We start from the raw sequence: 17,317 nt of genomic DNA, 5'->3' as shown, positions 1-17,317 counted from the left end.
CCCTAAACCCTAAACCCTAAACCCTAAACCCTAAACCCCAAACCCTAAACCCTAAACCCTAAACCCTAAAACCCTAAACCCTAAACCCTAAACCCTAAACCCTAAACCCTAAACCCTAAAACCTAAAACCCTAAACCCTAAACCCTAAACCCTAAACCCTAAACCCTAAACCCTAAACCCTAAACCCTAAACCCTAAACCCTAAACCCTACCCTAAACCCTAAACCCTAAACCCTAAAACCCTAAACCCTAAACCCTAAACCCTAAACCCTAAACCCTAAACCCTAAACCCTAAACCCTAAACCCTAAACCCTAAACCATTTAAGCCCTAAACCATTTAAGCCCCCATCGCATCGCACAACCTTTGTTATTATTCAATGAAATTGCCATTATGTTAAGTACATGCTATCCATGGCTTTTTGTCAATGTTTTCTCCAAATTATTTTCGAAATATTTTATTATAATGTCAACATGCATCTTTAAATGTGTTACTTTCTATTAAAGAAAATACCATAGCTAAAGTAAAAGAGTGTGAGACTTTCAACAAGATATTATAAAAATATCCCCTAGCCGAGTGTCAGCTTCGCCTCAAAGATATTGGATTATCATTATGAGGTAAATAGTTTGATCAAAAATTCAGATTAATACACATTAACCAGTTATATATATTATTATTTAAGCCAATTATTTGGAAGTCAGTGTTTATGTACTGCGCATGTCATAATATATGCAAGCATTACATTCATTATAATTCATGATCATGTTTCATTATGTATATTATAGTTATGTATATATTATGTTCCTCATGCATCTTACGTTACATAAGATACATAAGCTTTTATAAAATCAAGTATAGGATAAAGATCAAATTAATTATATCGTGATTCAGATGTATGGTACTAATGCAAACATGGTGGATGTGCAAGCCACAGACTCATGTGTGGTCCATAATAATATTTTATCAAGTTAGATCAATGGTTCGCCTTATGGTCATAAGATGTGGGACCAGTGCACAACTTTGCACACAAAGTTAAGTGTGTTGGCCATTCAAACAAGTCATGATGGCATGCATGATTTGAAAATATTTATGAACAGTCATTATTTTAATTTTCAGCATGAAATATTTTATGAAAACTCTTATGTTAAGTATGTTTACGTTATGATAGGTTTTTTATTGAATCATTGACTCATTTTAGTTTGTTTTATGTTTTTAAACCACTCTAGAACAAAATATTTATAAAGGTATAGATGAAAGATGAGACATGATCCAAGGGGGCGTGGCAGAGGCCTAGATCATGCAGAAATATTTTAATTTATGATTTTTATAAAATAAAGTTTGAAAAATTATAATAAATGCTTCCGCGCACTTTCTTTTATGATTTCAGTACTTTAATATAGAACGATTGTATTTATTATAAGGAATTTTTGTATCTGAAGCTTCTTTATGAAAATTAAATTTTTAAATTAAGTTCAGTAGTAGCACACCGACTCTCGAGATTACTAAAAATGGCATTGTTCTTAATCTTGGGGGAGTGGGGTGTTCACACCCCGCTTGAAAACTCATGGCGGGTGGCTTCAATATATAGGGATTCCAGGTGAATGACTTAGTAGCCAATATATAAATGGAAGTTACATTGATTCATACCATGCTTCCTCACACCATGGACAACAAGGAATTTGCTTCAAGTCTGAATTTTCTACCCCTAAGGCTTCCAGGGCCTACCTCTAAAAAGCGTATCAAGACAAAGGAATCCTCCAAGCATTAGGGACTAGTTGAGTAGGGTCATTCCTAAATAGTTTAAAATGTCACAAATGGGGGTGACAAAAGGAAGTCTCAATCCCATCTAAAACATGTTCATGTAAAGCCCCACTTGATTGGCAATACCATCGTGATTCACAATCCCTTCATTGAAGTCAAGAAGGCCTAACCTCACAGAGTCAGGAACCCCAAACCAATCTCTCATGAAGTTCAACTCCATTTGGGAAGTGGTTGCCACCCACTAAATCCCTTTGAAATCAGCATGTTGAGAGGTTTCGTGGCTGCGAGAAGCATCGAACGATCAACGTGTACGAGAAGCATTACAAAGAGCCATTTGAACAGGAAAGCATAAGCTTCTGAGTGGAGAAAGGGAAGATAACTCTAGAGCCGAAGAGGAAATTGAGGAAAACAGAATAAATGAGGGTAAGAAGAGAAGATGAAGAATGGGGAAGAAGAGGGGACGTGATGGTTATAGGGATACAGAATGATAGAAGGTGGTGTAGAGCATGGACCAAAGGAGAGAACGCCATGTTTCGTGGGTAGAGGAAGCACAAAGAGCAGATCCCGCAGTTCGTGCTGCATGAAGGGACGTGTCTGATAGGCCATAGAGTTTCATGTCACTTGACATGAGCACAAACACAAAGCCCGTATAGAATACGTGTACCGAGTCAGAAGAAAGGAAATTCTCGTCGGCGCACGTGTGGTGAAAATTTACAGGGTAACTGTTGGGCCTAAGCCCAGCCCGTTAGGTAGACAAGGAATGAACTGGGGCGATTAAAGACTTGGTCACGTGGGGTCCTCTTGCACTAAAGCAACTAAGAGGCGAGCAAGTCAAAAAGCATCATATCGTCACGTGATTTGAACCTCTTAAATCATGCTTTATCCAAAATCATTGTTGAACAGTCTTCTCATGATCAATTGGCACAGAGGAAAATTCGAGCAGAATTTGTGCACCAAATCGACCCTATTAACAGTCAAATCAAGCCCTAAGAGGCATTATCACAATAAATTCCCGAAATTAAGCCCTTAGGACATTACTGTATCATTTCCCAGAAATCAAGCCCCTATAGGAGCAATACCATTTTGGGTCTCCCATCATCTATAAATAGATCAGTAGGTGTGCCTTTAACTCTCTCTAAATTCTTAGCTTTTTCCAAAGTCATATAAACCACACTAACTTAATTATCAAAGGCTTCCTTGAGTTCAAGACCCTGAGCTTTGTTCTTGTTGAAGGATCATCTCGCGACTGAAAGAGACAAAGTAGGAAATTGCTTCAACCTATCTCATTAGTGTTAAAAACTTATAAAGAATATTAAGAAAGATGAAAGATTATTTACTAGTTTGAGCATTATATGAAGAGCTTGTAAGATTCAAATTTTAAAATTTATATTACAAATCAAATTATACCACATGGATGGTGTGTATTGTAAAGACCTTCAAATAGACTTATTCTATTAAAAATATTTAAAAAGCAAATACAACTCGTAATCTTTTTATAACTTTGTTTTATAAATCAGATACATAATTAGGGCCTTTTAGAAATATTTGTAATTTTTGTCTACCGTTAATTTTAACAAGAAACTTATTAGCATGTTTTATTAATAATAGATAATAATTTGATTTATAAATGTCAAACCATATAGAGAAAATTATATTTCTTGTATTTCATTTAAAATTCGGGTTATACATTATTTTTAAAATCCATACACCAAACTCTAACATATAAATCTCTAGAAAAATTAATTGGAATCTAATTAGTCTTTTTAACGAAATAACTTCATTATCCAAGGTAGAAAATAATGCTTTGAACGACAAGAAATCCTACCTCGTTGTTCAAAACTTCAAATCGCAAAACCATCTATCTGCATTTATTTTCTAGAACAACGTTCATTCAAAATCAACTAATCACCCCGATCCGCGTAAGTTGCATTTTTTTCTAAGGGCATATTTGGATATACATCTCAACCCATCACTAGGGCTGTAAGACTATAAGTCCGGACCCAAAAGACTAACTAAGCCGAATGGTTTGGTTCGAACTGAATCGATAGTCTTATTGGTCGGTTTAGGTGTGTAGTTTTTTTGGATTGAGACTGACCAAATGTATGTATATATTTTTAAATATTATTTTATATGGTCGTTGTATAAGTTAATTATGTAATTTTCATTCAATGGATTACCATTAACCATATGTATAATGAAATTATTTAACATTCATTAACCATATATAAAATATTAAAGAGATCACTTAATTTTAATTTTACTAATTTAATTAATTTTTTGTATTAATTTTTCTGTCAAAAAAAAGAAAAAAGAGGAAAAAAATGTTTATGGATTGAATCGGACCAAATGGACCAACCGGATCAATAGCTAATAGTCTAATTTGATAAAAATGATGGACCGAGATTTTCAATCTGTGACCCCACAAACTGGATCGAACCAATTACATTCCTACTCATTACATCTCATCTCATTTTATTTTATTCTCAAATATAACTCAAATAAAAATACTTTTGAATTACAAAATTTTAACTTTTTTATCTAATCATTATCTAATCATTATAACTTTTCCAAACTTTTAAATAAAATATAAAAGATAATTTAATTTTTTCAAATTTTAAAACAAAATAATATTTTTATTTTATAACATTTTTATTCAACTTTTTCACTCTCATTTTTCAAAACTCAATAAAATATTTTAACTCAAGCTATTTTATTATTCATAAGTCATCATACTACTATTTATAAATTTTCCATCTCATCTTAACATAATGCCGATAAGCACTTGCCCATCTCTCTCTCTCTCTCTCGCTCTCGCCCTCTCGCGTTTTCTCTCTCTAACTCTCTATCGATCTCCCTATTTCGGTATAGATCTCCCCGAAGCCAGCGTGCCGCCCCACGCCACCAAGGCATGTTGCGGTTTTTCTCTCTCCCTCTCCATTTGTTTTGTTATAAATATTTCATTCGTGCTTTGGAGACTGCATACAGATGCTGGAGCGTAGCTCACCATTTCTTAAAGATTGATATTCAAAGTCCTCTCATCTAAGAGCATTCTCGTTGGTTTGGCCAAATGCATCTTTAAAATTTAGCCATTATCACACTTTTTTTCATTTGTCTATTTCATTTAAATTCAATCTCCACATTGGATTAGCCATTCACTCTCTATATAATAATAAAATATTATTAATTTAATAATTTTTTATTTAATTTATTTGTATCACATTTTATAATTCTACTAATTTAATATTAATAATAATTATATTCTAATTAAATTAATATTAAAAAAATCATATTTTCAAAAGTCATTTAATGCTAATAACAAAAAATATTTGATTAAACTCATTTAAAATTTTATCTAAATTTCTTAATTACAAAGCAAATAGTATTTTTGCTTAGAGTGAGAAATTAATAATTTAATGTTTGCTTGGAGTGAGAAATTAGTATTTTAATATTTGATAAATCAATTGTGGTTCTCCATCTGTGGTCAACCACTGTAGCAGAAGTACATCTCATGTTAAATTTGGTCAATCCAATGTAGGGTGTTTTTGACTTCAATTATGTAAATTTTAACTAACTTTCTCATTTGGCCAAGCCAATGTGGATGCTCTTAGTTGGATTATGCAAATGCAAATTTAATGGGGGTGTTTGGCTAATAGAGTTTCAAAATATGTTTCATTTGATTATGCAAATGTAAAAGGAGATGACTTTTTGCTACAGTAAGGTAGTATTGTGGGTCGAATTTGATAGAGCATGGCCAAAAGGAATATTTGTTTTTCCCTTACTTCATACCATGATTCCATTTGGTTGCAGCAATGTTTTTAGGGTTATAATATTACTAATTAATATATAATCACTAGAATGGTAAAATATAATAATTTAAAAATTTAAAAAAAAATAAATTAATATTATTTTATTGTTATATAAAGAATATATGGATAATCTAATATGAAAATTGGATGTGAATGGAATAGACAAAGACAAATTCATATTATATTAGCTAAATTTTGGATTTTAGTTTTGCCATTCCAATGAGAATGCAAACAGGCATTTATCAACAGTGGTGGGTGGATGATCAATTTGCTCAGTCTGTAGACAACAAAAAGGAAAACCCTTTGTGGCTTTTACCATATCTACTACTATTATATAAGCGTCTATCCGCTTATGAATAGTAGACTTTAGGGGATCTTTGTTTTCCGTTTCTATCCATGAATGTTTCTTTTATTTACTTTTGTGTCCTTGTTTGTTAATTTGTCTTCCCGTTTATATACGGTTGTGTCTTGCATTTTTACGTTCTTGCTCTTATTTGATTTCATGCGTACATTTTTGCCCTTGCTTGGTTGATTTTCGCTTTTCTTATTTGTCCTTATGTTTGTTGCTTTTGTACATTTTTTCCCCTATTCTGTTTTTATTTTTTACGATTCTGCCCTTATTTGATTGCATCCGTACATTTTCCCCTTCTTTTTTATTTTGAATTTGCTTCTTTTACGTTTTGCTTGTTCCTGACAGAGTGTAGCTTCTGTTCTCATTACTGGGCTTTGCTTTTATTTGTTGTTTCATTGAGAATGAAATTGGTTTATGTTGCATTTGGTTTTACACTTTTGGTTCTTGCACAGTGTGTTGGTGTGATGTGTTAAGGACGAGTCCCACCACCGGTCATACTCGTTAACTTGCAAATCGTTAAGTAGACTGCACGGTGTGCCTGTGACATCTCTAATGCTTAAGTCAACAATATGTGAGGAATAATAATTTAAGAATGCTCAATCAAATCATTCGAGGGTTACCTATTGCCCCTATATATAGGCATGGAGAATATTGGATGAGTACTATTAACTGATTAACTTTGCACAATACTTAGCTATTAAAAGGCTTATCCTTGATGTATCAAACTTGTCTAATCACCACATCATCCATACCAAATGACGATGTTTTGCCTATGGCGGCGTTTGGTCACATGTTATTAAGTTGTTTTATAAAAACTCACAAACATGAAATGACGATATGACGTCGTTTTATGCTTGGGGTTTTTTTTATATATAAATATATATATATAATTATTTATTATATATTATATATAATATATAATATATGCAAGGTGGAAGAAACTTAGAGCGAGGCTCGGCCCCCTCTGTCCCCTGCCCCCAGCATCTGCGGCATAAAGCCCTATCCCGCCCATGTGAGGGAGGGGTGGACCGGGGTGGGGCAGCGGGGTGCGGAGCTCCGCTGCCCACCCCTATTAGATGTTTCTAATTTTGGATTATTTCAGGAATGATGCTAGACAAGATGTAATATTTTTTATGAATCTTTGGCTATTAAATGTAATGACTATTGATTTTGGCATATTTTTTTGGACTTATTAGAATGAATTATTTTTAGTGCATAGCATTCTAGGATTTCAAATGATAGAATTTAGTTTTTATTCTAAAAGATAAGATTATTATTTCTTCATCTACGTTCCACAAGTAGACATAGTTAGTTTTTTGCATCTGGGTGTCACATTTTCATTCTTTTGAATTAAAGACTTTGGCCAAGAAAGAAAAAACATATTTTTGAATGTTACTCTTCACCTACCTTATTCATTAACCCATTGTTGTATAATTGAACCAATTTTAGAGTTTTATACCAAGTGTTAACTTCGTGTTTCGCACGCCATTAGGTTAGGTTCCAGCAACTCAGGTCTTTGAAATTTAGGCCTGCAAAAATAGAGAAGAAGGTAGTTGGGAGAGGGCAATCTTGGGGCCTAGAGTCTTCGATGCCAAAGTCAATAAATTCTCTTAGGAGTTTGTAAATAAGTAAAAGAGTCTAGTGATCAAAGAGAGTTTCTCGTACTTGGGACTTGCTATTTATACCAAGAGTCTGGGGATAGATTGTGTCTGCAACCATGGAGTCCGCGTCTTTCGTACAGTTCCTTTTGTCAGAGTCCTTTAATACAGCGTGACTTTGGGATGACGTCATTAATGTGGCGTGTAGCTCGAGTAGTGGTTCCATTAATGCGGCGTGGTTTCCCAATTTGCCTCACCCCGCTGGTATCCTTGGTGGTCCGTTGATACCTCATCTATCTTCTGATAGAGGGTCCCCCATATTTTCAGCCCATTACGAGGACAAGCACTCAAGAGAGTTGAACACTATTCAGAGGGTCTTCAGGTCAGTGAGTCTCATCCCCTGTAGCACGTTCTCTTATGCAGGTAACATCCAGAAGAGCCTACCCATAGGCTAAATCGAAGATTCTACTTGTTTTGGGCTAGACCGTTGGTTTGTTTCCTTATGGTTGGTTTGGATTCAGAGATTAGATGAGATGATTTTAGATGAAAAATGAAAGTTGAAAAAAATATTGTTATAATATTATTTTTTAATATTATTATTGTTTTGAAATTTGAAAAAATTGAATTGAGATTTGAAAAAGTTAAATTATTTATTATATTTTATATGAGAATTTGAGAAAGTTATAATAATAAGATGAGATGATATGAGACATTTTCCGAATCCAAATTGGGCCTTAGTTGCCCTTCTTAGGCCCACTTAGACAGAGTGGAAAAAAATCTCCTTACACCAAGTTTTTACGCTACTCTACATTATCATATTTTCAATCACATTTTATTTACTATATATAAATGTTATTTCCAAGATTTTTTCACGCAACTGGGAAAATGTGTCTTGCAAGTTGCACCATCAACTAGTGTGTATATATATATTTATATATATATATATATATATACTAGGCAGGAACAACGTGCAAAACGCGTTTGCCTAGTTTTATGAAATAGTTATTTGTAAAAAAGTAGCTAACTGAAGATTCAAGATGAAGGGAAATACCTCCTTTCACGGATAATGTCCCAAATCAATTGGGTTCTACATCTACTTGCTTGAATTTTTGTATGGTATATTTTGTGTTTTTAATTCAAATGCTCAAGTTTGCCAATTCATTATTTATTTTGTTTTTATGTTGCAAATAGGTGTGAAAACCCATCCATGGAATTACAATTTAGATTTAATGGACTCAAATCTTTGCCAAACATAATTGGAATCAGGGTCACAAAACAATTAAAGCTTTTTATTTGAACTAAAAGTACCCATTTTCAAACATTTGAATTAATAAAAAACGTTTGATCATAAGTTTCTCAGCCAGATTTGCCTTAAAACATATAAATTAAAGTAATACCATGCAAATCACTTTCTTTACTAACGGAAGTTAAAGAAGAAACTAAGTCTGTCTTGGACAGCTTCAGACTTTCTAAGTAAAGCTCTTCAGCAAGATTGCCCTCCATCTGTACAAGCATAAACAAGTGAAACTAAAGTAACAAAGTCCAACATATCAATAAGTAAAACACCACACACACAAAATGAGGATTTTCAATAATGAATTATCCCAACAGCAATATGTAGATAAATCGAAAAAATAAAAACTTCAAGTTACATGGTGCTTACATAAGCACAATCATCAACTTTAGAGCATCAAAGTAGAGAACATAAATGGGCATACCTGAGTACACATGTATTTTATACGAGAGAGGTGCCAAAAACCCAAAATGACACATACCCACACAAATTCCACATGTAATCGGTGCAGTTTTTCACATCTTTATCCATCAGTCTGCAAGTTGTATGTCTACTTTTTCTTATCCTTTTATCTGTCTCGGTTGTATGTCTACTTTTTCTAATCCTTTAGTCAGTTTTGCAGTTTTTCACATCTTTATCCATTAAGTATTAGGTTATTTTGGGTTTATTATTTTTCTCCTTTAAGTTTTGACAGTTCTGTCAGTCCACCACTTTCATGCTTTTTCGTTGTATGCTTTTTATTTGGGTTTATTATTTTTATCCTTTATATTTTGCCAGATGTGTCAGTTCAACATTTTTATATTTTTTGTCTACTTTTTCTGCTCTGCAAGTAGAATCAGTGCATGCATATAGGCTACATGGATAGACCACATGCATATCACACTGTGGAACAAGGGTTGGGCATGACAAGGAGAGACCAATAAAGTAGCATGTATTATTATTTTAATAAGTTGTTTATATTTTTCTTCTAGCTTACAAGGGCCCTTCATTTTAACTCTGTTCTTCCATAAAGAATTGGTAGTGGGCCTTTTAGCTCAGAATAGTAATTGAGCTATCAAAATACGGAATATCATAAATGTGTCAAAACCAGGACAAGGCATGATGGATGCATACAATCATAATCAATCAGATCAACTGCATGAATCCCTTTCTTTGCCCAAAAAAAAGTACAGCAGACTCAAAATACCAAATATGCACTAACTAATATCATATAACAAAAAACTCAGCAACTCACATAGCTTTTGGGTTAGAGATATCCAAAAAGTCCTTTGTGTGGGGTTGCAACTTGACATAGGTTCCCTTTGGAAGAGTCATTTTTTACACGAATAATATCCCCCTCTTGTAAGAGCATGTTCTCCATCATCTATATAGAAATAATACAAACATAAAAGGAATAAAAATATGACATAAAACATCTTTAATAGTAAATTTACCAAGCAAATAACAGAAAACGATTTTGAATCCCCACCCAATTAAGGCATATAGATCATGCCTTCTTCTGCAATGAACTCAAGAACCCCACAATGAGAAATCCGCTCAGCAACATCATTCCGAAGTTCAAACAACATTGGATAATCAATATGTAAAGATGCTGCAAGTTTTTTATTCACATTTAGCATTGTTGATATCTTGAGTACAAACTACATTAAGCGCAAGTATAAGACTACATATTAGAGGTTAAATTAGACGAACTAACCTAGGCGGTCCAGAGCTGAAGGGGGCATTATAACTGAAACAAAGATTTTTACAAATATATATCAAGAATAAGACGCATAAAACTAAAATCCAATCATAGCAAATGGGATGAATTTGAAAAACTTACTTTTATCACCGCTTTCGATTTGCGGCTGCAGAAAATATCCCAAAAATAATCAGGATTATAAACAACAGAAAATTTGAGAAAAAGAAGAATGTTAGCTTCCAAAATGAGAGAGAGAGAGAGAGAGAGAGAGAGAGAGAGTCCTCGGGGCCAAAACATAAATGACCAAATTGGTTGTCTAACTAAAAATGAAAAGGCTAAAAAAGCCTGAAACCTAGAATTAGCTATGCTACTAATGAAAGTTATCAACCTTGAACACATATGATCTAATGGTGCAGACCAAGTGCATATAATTCTCTACTGAAAAGATTGAAAACCTCCCAATGAAAAAGTCAAGCAAGCCTTTCGAGATCATCAAAGGACGACTTTAGCATGAATTTATTTGCTCTATAATGAATTACTATGACACTGAAGAGTTTCAACAAAGCTCAACCATTTTGTAAGTTATCTCAAAAGCATATTAGTAGTCTGAATTGATACAAGATGAAGACATTCCAACCTTCTCAATAAAGGATGCGGGGAAACATCGGTATGTCTGCTCAAACGATGTCCCATGATACCCATATCCATCAAAATACTGCAATTTCACAACTAGAGAATAAAATATAACGATGAAATCATCCATCATAAACAAGAATTCAATGACAGTAAGACAATTAAAATTATACGAGATAGTTAATCAATTATAAACCATAAATTCTTGTCCCAAATCTTTTTCCCCATCAAGGTTCATTGAGCACTTCACATTTGACCATAATAGACTGAGAAAATGCACGCTTCTCAATTTTTTATCAGAAAAAAAGAAAGAAAAATGCACACTTCAAAATTGCAAATAACCAGACACAACATGCATTGTCCTAGGAGACAGTTAATCAATTATAAACACCAATTCAAACTCAAGAACTTGCTCATGGGGACCCTGATACACAATCTGGCCATCAGGGAGGAGAATAATGTCATTAAAAAGATTGAAAGTCTTTGGTGCCGGTTGGAGGAACAAAAACCCAACAAGCATAAAAATGAAATAAAAAAAATCCACACAAAATGGGAAAAAAGAAATCAAAACATCCTTCAGATTCCAAAAAATGGTCCATACCGGCGAATAAAAATCCAACAAGCAGATTCACATCCAAAAAAAATGGAGAACAAATACCCAACAAGCAAAAAAATGAAATAAAAAAATCCACACGAAACATGAAAAAAAAATCCTTCAAATTCACATCCCACAGAGTGAAAAGAAATAGAATCAACAAAAACCATACCCACACAGCACTGATACAAACAAAGATGAATCACGGTGGTTTGGGAACCCCACGCGTTTCATTTAAACGGCACGTCGCACAATGCGCCGCTCCGATTGGCTTCGAATCCAGTCGACCGCAAGATCGGTGGATGAGGCTTCTCCCGGTAGTGTGCGTGTCGAATGATAGTCACCGGAGGAGCTCGAAACGCCTACCCCCTTTATTCGGCCAAAAACCTGAAAAAAAAAAAAAAAGAAAAAAAAAAAAAACTCAACAAAACCACAGAAGACGAAGGGCTGGCGGGGAGAGGGAGGAGAGGAAGAGGAAGAAGAAGCTGAAGCTCCCATTCCCCCAGCTGGATTCGGACGAGCGAGTTTCTAAGGAGAGAGGGTCTGGTTTTTGTCAAGAGATGCTATGGTTTCTGTCGAGAGAGGTATGGTTTAATCGAGAGAGAGTATCAAACGGAAACTTAACAGAAATTATTGTAGTTCCGTTAAAACAAGAATTTCCATTAGATTCCGTTTGTCCATTTGTCTAATTGAAAATGATGTGTCTAAAAAAATAAAATTGTTGAAAATAATGTTAAAGCTGGATGGAAGTTTCAGCTCTACAAATTAACCATATTTAAAGGTAAAGATCAATGCATACATATCATGTGACCTTCAACTATGCAGAAGATGTAGTGAACTTGTATGAAGCTAATCCACCCTCTTTGTTCATGCTCTCCCTTCTTCTTTTTTTAACTTAATTAATAATATTATGAGATTTAAATTATGTTAAAAATTCTAATTATTTATATGGTTTTACTTTCTTAAAAATATTTAGCAAAAATTCATGAAAGATTAATATTTTATAAATTAAAGTTGATTTTAAGAGTATGATATGGTATTTATATTTTAAATATCTATTTTAAGTTAGTTTAAATAATGTTTAAACCTCCACCATTAGATCAAATCTGAAGATTCAACATGAACGACTGGGATTTAAAACCTCATTTTCCCCTCACTTTTCCTTTTTCCCCTCAAGCAACCTAGCGCCGCCGTGCGCCACGCTGCGGCGTCACCGACCACCTTAGTGACTGCCCCTCATGCCGGCGACCAAACCCCACCATTGAAGCCCCTTGGCAGCTCCTCCCTCAGCTGCACGCGAGCAACCCAAAATGGGTCTCGACACACGGGTTCTCCACCATTGAGCCACTGCAGCTCAGCACAGCTCCACCAAGCACCACCACTGAGTTCCCCTCATGCCATGGATCATTTCCATGGAACCCACCACCAGTAGCTCCTCCCTAACCCCACGCACGCAGTCCCTCTACACGCACGAAGGTAATTTCATGATTTCGTTTAGATCTGTGTGGTGGATCGGGTTCTGAATTTACAGTCTTACTTTTTTGGCGTTGGAGAATTCACGAAGGTGGCATTCCGTATGGCGATCGGTTTCATTGTGATGGGATTTGTCAGTTTCTTCGTGAAGCTGATCTTCATTCCTATCCACAATATCATCGTTGGTTCTGGTTAGGTAATAATTTGATTTCGATATATGCATTCTAATTTCTCTCTGCTTTTTCCCCAATGATGTGTTCAGGATTTTAGATGGTTGTTTGTCAAATTTTCACTCGCTCTATTTTTCTTTTTTCCTTTTGTTTTACATTTAAAAATCATATTAAAACCATCTTCGAATCTTTAAATGGATATCCTCGTTCAATCCGCTTCGTTAACTATTCATCTTGTTTCCTCCTTAATTGCAACTATTCCAGCTAAAGCCCCAGCTCCTCTCCTGCCCTTTCTCTTCACAGGATCCCAGATCCACTACCGTAGAACCACCACGATGCCGGCCGTATGCCACCTCTAGTAGCCACGACATAGCTCCCTTTCTCTGTTGTGTGGTGTTGTTTGGTGTTGTGTGGTGTTTTTGGTAATTGTTGTGAGGATGTAGAGGGACATACGCGAGAGAGGAAAATGTAACTGTTCATTACTATTCATGAATACTGTTCATACTGTTCAAAACGAGATAGGCTCTTTTAAGTAGAAGGGGGATATATATCATCGTTTCCTTTTTGTTTGCCAACCAAGTGCGCAAGGTGTCATTGCCACTTTTACCAATTATGTAGGTTGTTACTACTAGCTAGTAGTTGCAAAGTGATGAGTAAAACTGAAGGGTTGGTTAATTGTTGTGAAATATTGTCTTGTAAACTTATTGCAAAACCATATATGTCTGCTATATTGCTATTGATTGAAGTCAATAATAAAAAATATATTAGTGTCGAGTTCTATTCATTTTTGTGCAAGGCATATGCTGGCTTATAAACTTCTAGAGGGTATACACATGAACTAAATCTAATAATCTTCATTGTTTTTTGTATGAATTTTTTTGGAGGACATGCAATCAAATATTTTAGGAGCCACTCTATTATATCTCTTTTCTTTCATACATAAATGGTAGTGGTACCCTTACCGTACTCTTGTTTTGGTAATTTTCTTAAAAAGCCCATGGGAACATAAGACATTGCTGATTGGAGTTTGATGGACTACTCGTGACTTTTGCTCATCTAGAAGAAGTGGAAAACTGAGTACTAAAGAATTAAAGATTATAATTATTATGGCATATTCAACCCGAAGAAAGAAAAAAAAAAAAAAAAAAAACAGAAAGAAAGAAGAAATCTTCCTTGGGAGAATAATATACATTGTGGTGGGTCTAATCTAATGCCAACCGGAGATTGTAATCACTGAGCTAATGTTGTTGCCAATATGGCCCATAGGAAGAGCATAAAATTCATAGCATTAACTTGGTAACATTAACAACTGAAAATAAATAAAAAATAATAAAAAAAAAGTAACAAAGCTTCCAATGCCATCATGTGAAAGTGGGTTACAATTTAGCTTGGCCCTACCTCCCAATTTAAACCAATAATTTAACAAACACTTATATGGAACAATCTTTTTAAGCATAGGGTGGGAGTGATAAGGGACGTCGAATTAAAGTTATAGTTTTGCAGAAATTTGAAAAGAATTAGTACAAAAATTGAGTAAGGAAGAATTGAACATGATTTACTATGATTAGAGCATTAGTATTGGTCTATGCTTATGTATATGTGAAATCACATCTTTTACATATCCACTTTATCATTTAAGCAAAACTCTCATATTGGCTTATGCATATTTGAGACAAAATAATAATAAAATATTATTATTTTATTATTATTAATTTTTTGCCTAAATACAATTTCATAGCATCTAGTACATATATTAATACAATTTCATGCATCCAAATTTAGCAATTCCATATATAATAAAATACATCAAATTCTTATAAAAAGAAAATACATCAAATTTATATACACAAAAAATGAATCCCATGTGCTCATAAACAACACATATTAACATGGAAATACAATAAAAATACATTACGATACAAATTCATTACAATACAAATACAATATAAATTAATTACAATACAAATTCATTAAAATACCAATTTCTTCAAGATCATTACAATACAAATTTCTCAAGAAAGGGAGGAGAGAAAAAATGAATAAAATATGTTTTTGGGAGTGAATAGTTGATCTCCAAATTTACATAAATCTTGTTCATAACTAGCTAAATATTTAGAGATGTATAAGCCAATATAAAGAAACTTAGGCTCATATTATACAAATATGACTTTGTATATGGAGATGCATAGACCAATGTGAATGCTCTTACAAAATTAATTTGGTTTAGAAGGAATTATGTTCTTCATGGCAAAGAGTTTCATCATCCTAGATTCCTTATAACCAAAGCTACAGAGGATTACTATTTGTTCCAGATGGCTCAAGAGAGGAAGTTATCACCAGGTGTTACTGCTGCTCAGAGATATGCTTGGACTAAGCCACCTTCTGACTGATTTAAAATGAATTGGGATGAATCATGTGCTCAATCTAGAGGAAGGGTAGGCATTGGAGTGATTATAAGAGATACCAGTGGCCATGTAATTGGATGTTGTCGTGACTCAAAGCCCTTAATTGCTAATTATTTCATGGCTGAAGTTGTTGCACTGCAAGTGGCTATGAATTTTTGTAAGGATATGAGGATTAAAAGGGTGATGCTAGAAGATGATTCTTTGCAAGTGGTTCAATACTTGTAGAAAGATAGCCATGATATGAGCCCAGTTGGCCTGCTCTTGGAAGATACATAGTTGCTACTCAAGTCGTTTGCTCAATGATCTATTCATCATACAAATAGGCTAGCAAATGAAGCTGCACACTACCCTACTCAAGATGCTATTCATCACTGGGATGTTGTGTTAGATGTGGAAATGATTCCTAATTATATTAATAAAGCATCTTTATTTAAAAAAAAAAAACTTTATCCAATCTACATTATTAGAGATTATTGTTTTTGTATAAATCTGTACACTTACAAGAAAAGTTTATATCTAAATTCGTATATTAACACATCCAACATACTACTAATATAAAAACCAACTAATATAATAAGTATTTGTATTTTATTTTTTTATAATTATAATGAGTCTTACAATAAAAAAATAGTATATTAATGCCAGCTTGTAAATAGTAATTGATAATAGCTAACATGGGCAATACAAGTTTGCACATCTTTTTTGCTCTATAAACCCAATTATTGTTCATCCTCTTTATCCACATAGTAGTTCATCCCTTGTAAATCTAAATACTATTCAAAATATGGCCAGAGGTCATCTTAGAAGAATGGAATAGTTCTTCTTTTATCAAGCTCTCCAGAACTGCCACCATTACCGCTTCCCCTTCTCTCTTCATTCAAAGGTCTGGTGGCCGATTCCACCATGTTAGGAGACGGTTTCTCCAAGCATTTGTACCTGAGGGTTTTCCTAACAATGTAACTCCAGATTATGTAACTTTTCAAGTCTGGGATTCATTGCAGGGCCTTTCAACATACATTCGGGCCATGCTCTCGACACAAGCTCTTCTTAGTGCTATTGGAGTTGGTGAGAAATCCGCGACTGTAATTGGTGCCACATTTAAGTAGTTTTTGAGGGACCTAACTGGAATACTTGGAGGCATTTTATTCACATTCTATTAAGGCTCAAACTTGGATAGCAATGCCCAAATGTGGCGTTTAATTGCAAATCTTATGAATGATCTTGGAATGTTGACGGACTTGGTTTCTCCCTTGTTTCCTTCAGATTTCGTGTTTGTAGTTTGCTTGGGGAGCCTATCACAATCATTCACTGGTGTTTCCAATTGGGCAACTAAAGCTGCTTTGACACAACATTTTACCATTCAGAGTAATATTACATATATTTTTACCAAGGAAGGAAGTTCAAGGAGAAGTCCAACAAGCCTAACTTCTTAGTGAAACTATGTATTTCATTAAATTACATGGCGATTATCCAGTGTGTGCACAGGCTGGTTGCATCTAATTTTTTTCTTTCATAAATTATCATATTACTATTTATAAATATCTCATAACAT

At 34.2% G+C, this 17,317-nt stretch overlaps 1 long non-coding RNA gene and 1 pseudogene across 1 annotated transcript; one reads left to right on the top strand and one right to left on the bottom strand.

Annotated features, from left to right (window-relative positions):
* Window positions 1-10,282: 10,282 nt before the first annotated feature.
* On the bottom strand, window positions 10,283-11,202 carry LOC109000749. The gene is made up of 4 exons (XR_001997765.2): window positions 11,127-11,202; window positions 10,631-10,655; window positions 10,505-10,537; window positions 10,283-10,399 (listed from the first exon to the last, which is right to left on the bottom strand). It is a non-coding gene; the product is annotated as an uncharacterized LOC109000749 (long non-coding RNA).
* A 5,237-nt stretch (window positions 11,203-16,439) lies between these two features.
* On the top strand, window positions 16,440-17,198 carry LOC109000729 (annotated as a pseudogene).
* The last annotated feature ends 119 nt before the right edge of the window (window positions 17,199-17,317 follow it).

The sequence above is a fragment of the Juglans regia genome, chromosome 10 (assembly GCF_001411555.2).
Source record: "Juglans regia cultivar Chandler chromosome 10, Walnut 2.0, whole genome shotgun sequence".
NCBI classification, from domain to species: domain Eukaryota; kingdom Viridiplantae; phylum Streptophyta; class Magnoliopsida; order Fagales; family Juglandaceae; genus Juglans; species Juglans regia.
The sequence above is the reverse complement of the archived record's forward strand: the minus strand, read 5'-3'. Positions and strand labels throughout refer to the sequence as shown.